The sequence below is a fragment of the Parasteatoda tepidariorum genome, chromosome 6 (genome assembly GCF_982258835.1).
Source record: "Parasteatoda tepidariorum strain Cologne lab strain chromosome 6, Ptep-v5.0, whole genome shotgun sequence".
NCBI classification, from domain to species: domain Eukaryota; kingdom Metazoa; phylum Arthropoda; class Arachnida; order Araneae; family Theridiidae; genus Parasteatoda; species Parasteatoda tepidariorum.
In genome coordinates this window covers 32292859-32299184 of record NC_141760.1, presented here as the reverse complement: position 1 = coordinate 32299184, position 6326 = coordinate 32292859, and positions in this window count along the sequence as shown.

Here is a 6326-nt window from a genome sequence, read left to right as displayed (position 1 = left end):
AACATTCTTGTGGGATAAAACTAACGAATTTTTAAATAATGTATAAATTGATAGTTTAACAATAAACGTCAATCCAACTAATAGGAAATTTATTCTAATCGAAAATATATTTATATTCTAATAGACAATTTAGAGTGGATTTATACAAATGTTATCCGCTACGAATAAAGTAATAAGTATTCATATAATTCATAAATTTACAGTTTAAGACGTCAAACTGATTACTTAGAATAATAAAAAAACAGAAAACTGAAAAAAAGTTAAAAATTAAAAATCGTACTTCAGAATACAAAATATTAAGTTTATTTATACAAATAAAATTCCAAGTAATAAATATTTATATAACTTACAAATTTACAGTTTAAATGTATCAATATAACAAAAAGTTTAAAAATGGCAAAAATTGTATTTTTAGAATGAATTCAAATACAAATTTATAAGTGTATTTTTCAAATAAAATATTTGCCCATGAAAGAATAATAAATATTTATAAATTTTATAAATTTATAATATAGAATATCACAAAACGTCAAACCATAAAAAAAATAAAAATGCTAAGTTTTGACATTTTATGCTTTACTTAATTAAAATAAAATTTCTGACTCCACCTTTAAAAAAAGAAAACAATACACTTCTTATTTACGCAAGTTATTCCATCGTACTACATGGCAACCTGAAATACTCATCGTTTTCTTTTTAAAATAAATCGCAACAAATTTCAGCTTAAAGCTTACTCACAACTAAATAAATAAATGGAATCTATTTAATAATGTATAATGATTTTCAACAAGTGGATACGATTTTTAACACCTAATGAAAAATTGTATGTACATTTATTCTCATGAAATTTGGCATAAAGAATTATTTCGAAATATATGAGGTTTTTTTTTTGTTTAACTGATATAAGAAATTTATATCTACAGAAACATGAAAAAAATGAAATAAAACAAATAGAAAAAAGTGTTTTTTCTGATATCTTGGGGCGATATTCTGTATCGAATTTTTTTTTTGTCATTCTCGGAGTAAGTTAAAATGTTTAGTCGCCTAACATTTCAAACACTTTTTTTCAAATTGCGTCAATGCATGTTTCTTCAAATATTATTGCATTTGTCACGAAGGCATTTCAAATGAAGAACAAATTTAATTTACTATCTTTGCTGCTTCTTTTTTGGTCCAAATTTATAAACTAAAAATTCGCTTTCGTGTGCTGTATACGGCTCTGAACGTAGCAAATAAAAATGAGGAAACTATTGGCTAAAATATGTGTTTTATAATCAATTTACTTTACTTGAATAAAGAGTAAAAGTTTTTGTTCAATTTTGATCTAAGGAATTTATTCATAAAATATGTTTTATCGGAAAATTATAATTTCAAAGCTAAGTAAGAAGGTATGCTCAAAATGAAAAAAATATGGTGAAATTTACCGTGTTTCTGGTTCTATGGGAACACCAGAAAGCTCAGTCATTTTTACGGAAGTGTTTTGGTAATGACTACGGTAAATGTAACAATAAAATATTGTTTTATTACATGTGATACAATTTGGTAAATATGGTAGAAATTTGTGATTTCATCATGATACCTTAGAGCACTGCCTAAAAACCAATTAAAGTTTTATTTTTAATTTTGTATTTTTTACTAAATGCGTGGTAATAAGAACTGTAATTTTGCCTTTTAAGCCATTACTATATGAATGGATAAAATAGCAAAAATAACCAATTTAAATACAGTATATTTCACCAAAATGCTTAGATAATTATTTTTTTATTGATTTTTTTGAGAAATTAACAGTAAAATGTGGTTTTATAATAAGTGATAATGTTTACAGAAAATGCTTAAATATAGAAAATACAGAAAATGTTTTTTTTAAATTTTTCAGCTAACTGGCTATAGTTGAGACACGAAAAAGAAACTTAGCATTTATTTACAACGCGAGTGTTAATTTAAAGAAAAACTTCAAGTACCATTAAAAATTAAACAAAATCGTTTAGTATATTATCGGGGGGGGGGAATCTACTTGGTAGCATAAAGAAAGAGAAAAAGATATAATGAAATAATTAGTTGGATAGCTTTGTGAATCACACACGGCCAGTTATTAAAATTTTAATTTCCCAATTAAGATGTTAGGACGACATTTTAGATACTGAGATATTTTAAGAAGCTTAAAATTTTTGGCTACGTATTCGACAGCTTTTTATGTTCGGTATCTTTATACTCCTTGTGTAGTGACTTAAAAACAGCAACACTATTTTAGATAATCTATGTTAACCCACTGAGGGTTCTGCATGTAAAAAGTCGTATTTTAACCTGCACTTTAGGACAACCGGTTTTCCGCATAACCGCTCCGCATAGCATAACCAGTTTTTCCATGTTATTAGCTAGGGAAATAATGTATTGGGGAAAAATACATTCTCCCAATTTTGCCCATTTGCTAAATCGCCAGTGGGTCAAAGTCACAAGAAACAAAACAAAAAAAAAGAAAAAACAGAAAAAAATAGTAAAAAATTAGAAGACAATCAATAATTTATTACCATTTTTCGAAAAAATAGTATGTTTAATAAATAGTCAGCTGTTTTGCACCAAAACTTGATAACTAATAAAAACTTGATGATAATTTAAAAAAGAACTTTATTTTCAAAGAAAACCTAAATTAAAGTACTAAACAAATTGATTTGTACATTAATGAAAAATAATATACGTGGTAGCATAAAAAATAAGATTTTTAAAATTGTTAAAATTTAATTAAATAGTTGGTAAAATAGTTCTGCAAAACACGCGCTGATAGAGTGAAATTTTTTCGAATTCTTGATTAGTTTTAAAAATATGACTAAAAACGCAGAAAGTGAAATTAACATTAAGGGGTCGGAACTGTGGATCGCTCTCCTGACCAAAGTATAAGGATCATGTGTCCCAGATTACGGCTACCCTCTGTAATTTGAAGATTAAGCATCCAAATATATAAAAAAAAACACGTGTTTGTTCAGGAAAAGTGTGTTTTTGTATCCGATTTCATAATTTAATTAATAGTTAGTACTAAGCAATTCGCATCTTTGCGATCACCTTCAGAAACCATTAAGATTGATACTTAGTACGTGAAATTAGGATCATTAGAACGAAAAGTTATTCAGGGTGATATATGTTTTTCGTTCACTGCACGTATATAATACGTTTCTAAGAACAAAGTTCTACCAAAACAATTTATGCAAGAATTTCGTTAATTAAATAAGTTTAAAAAATTTATGTTAGTTATAAAGTATTTCAACTTTAATTTAACACTTAAACTCTAGGTTTGCTGAATTATTTATTTCATTTTGTTTCTTGATCTTAGTTCATTGTAGTTCATTTATTTTATTTATTTATTTGTGTTACTATAAAATGCGTTTAACACACTGAATGCCATGGGGGTCACCGGTGATCTGTTCTGAGTTTGTTCGTAGCGGCACGGGGGTCACCGGTGACCGACGAAGCCAAGATTATTAGAAACACAAAATTCGAGTAAATTTTTAATGCTTTTAATTTTTTTATATTATTATCGTTACTAAAATGGCTTGAAGAAATTAATGCAATATTTACTGTGAAAATTATTTTGGCCAGACGGGCAAGCCATGTAAAATTAGCGTGACATTCAACGCTTTATTGCTTCCTCCAATGAGGTAAGTCATTTCGTTTGCTTCTAAACAACGTTTTAAATTACTTAAGAGTAAAAAAGTTTGGCTGGAATTGCCCTTTAGAAATAAGTAGATTTTAATTAGTTTTTAATGCATGAACCAATTCAAAAGATAAATCTCATAGAAAAATTATGGTCTTTATGTTCTGAACTCAACAAAAAAATAAATATCTGGAATGAGATTTTTAGACAAACTACAGGAATCTACTCACTCAGTGTACTTTTCTTCCCTGAAGGTAACCAAAATATCTTGTCACCCTCTTTTACCCTATTTTAAGCAATTAATTTGTATTTTAGAATATTTTAATCACATTTTATTCATTGATTTATTGTCTACTTAGTTACCATATTTTACAAGTTACAAGTATTTCTAAAGTAAAGTTTATAATAATAATAATAATTCTAAAGTATGTAACAATGATTTTAAAAACGTTTTAAAAGCACTTTCTAAGAGTTGGAGAATAGGTTTAATTTCAATGAACAAAGTAAAATAAAATATTCCAATCACATTTCAATGAATAAAATAAAATATTCCAATGTATCAAATAGTTTTTCAAACAAATAATAGTATTCCTCTTTAAGTTAACACAAAACTAACACCATAAGCAGATTACGACGAACATGCATTAGTCGAAATGACTGTTTAGTCTAGTATAGTCTATGTGATTCTGACAATAGTCTAGTAAAGGCGATGTGACTGTAATGTGATGAACAATTTAGGTGTCAATGACATTCCATGGTGACGTCACATTTTGACTTCACCGAGACAAAATGTTAATTTTTGGGATTTCTTGTCTAATGTCATAGTGTAAAAAAAAATTACTGGAGAAAATATGAGAGTACTAGTTTGTCAGCAGCATTCGAATAGAGGAATTTCTTGGTCTGCTCTTCGACAGTTTTAAACGTAGATATCCGGTTGTAACGTCACTATGGATGAGAAGAGCTACTCTAAATTAATTTACTGTTGTTGACGTCGTATGCCATTAATATAGTATGCCACAATGATGCTGACGTCGTATGCCAAAGGGCGCCCTCTTTTGTCAAGAATTGGACTTTTGCCACATATATGTCACATCCCATCAATCACAGCCGGGTGATCAATCTACAATTCAGTACTCCCCAGAGGTATTCATTTATTATGTTAGCATGGAGAACTTTGAGACCCGACAAATTTAACGTGGGCAGACTGGGATCGAACTCGCGACTCAATGCCCTACCAACCAAACTAATAAATTGTAAAGCTTGAGATCCATGATTAAAGTGCTGTTGGCAGATTTGTTTAAATTTTTTGCGTTACGTCAAAATGTGTTTACCTGTCAAAAGTTCATGGCGGCTTGAACATATAGGAGCTGACTATTGTCATCATAAACACAATGCCAATAAATTATTCCGTCCTGTACATAATCAGCTTTTTCAGTGACGAATGCATTTCTACATGTTACCAACATCAATATTATAATTATTTATTTAGGTGACTGAGGCCGTTTACGGCCTTTTCTTTTCTATCTTGTAAATATTGAGATTAAGGTGGTACCTTTTAGAGGCTGGAATGCAAAGCGGAGTAAAGATAAAATTTAAATAATTGGTATTCTAAATAAAATGCATCACTACACTAATGAGCAGCCATTAGCTCTAGTTTAATACCTTCTTTCAAGTTTTCAAATGTGAAAATATCTCTAACTCTTGTAGCATCACAATTTAAGACTTTTTGGAAGAATTTGTGTAATGATCTAAATATTTTTTAATGTTAAGATCGCGGTTTATTTTCTTATTTCCTCTGTTAAACCAATCATGCTCGAGTTGTTTTTCGGAGAAATTTATACTGACATCTTTTGAATCTTTTGTCTCTCTCCAGGAGTGGTGTGATTTGTTATGATACTGAAACATTTATCTGATTTTTAAATCTACTTGATGGTAATAATTAAGTCTCTTTTCAACTTATATTTCTGCAAGCGTAAAGGTATGCCATCATAATAAAACACAAACTTTACCTCCACTATATAAAATGCTTGAAGGAAGAATCTTCCGTGGACCCCAAAACAAGTATGAATCTGCCGGGTTATGAGCTCAATATGCTTGTAAGCTCCTGTCAATTTGAAATTAGTAGCACTTTATTTATGTTATATATGCTATTTTGCGTTACTAATAAGCTATTGGCGACGGCCTGAGAAGCATTCAGAGACATGCCATCACAATTTTGATTTTCTGCTAAGGGGATTGGTCCCCTCCTTGGAAGCCCGACGACTTGCGCCAAGTCGAGCACTTTACGGAAGAGCAATTTAACGAAAACCAATACTGCTCACTCTCGGTCTCTACGCATACTGATGCAAATTGTCACCCTCCCGCTTACTGACAGCAGCCAGTGATGCTTGACCTCGTTGTTCTACAGGGAACCGTGTCTTTACGATTAGTCTACTGTGGGACCTTCAGGTTCCAAAGCGTTTATTGGAAATCTAGAGACTGCGAGAGGTTGAACCTGTAGAATTATTTTTTCACTAAATTCATAACTTGTAGGCTTGTTTACATATGACGAATAAAAATTTTGCTCGAAAGACTGAGGTTCTGGAGTGAGCAGAAGTTCTGGAATGTGTGAAAATTTCGCAGATTCGTGCTTTAAATCGCTGAAAACATTTGTTCTTACAAGCGAAAATATCCTACAAGC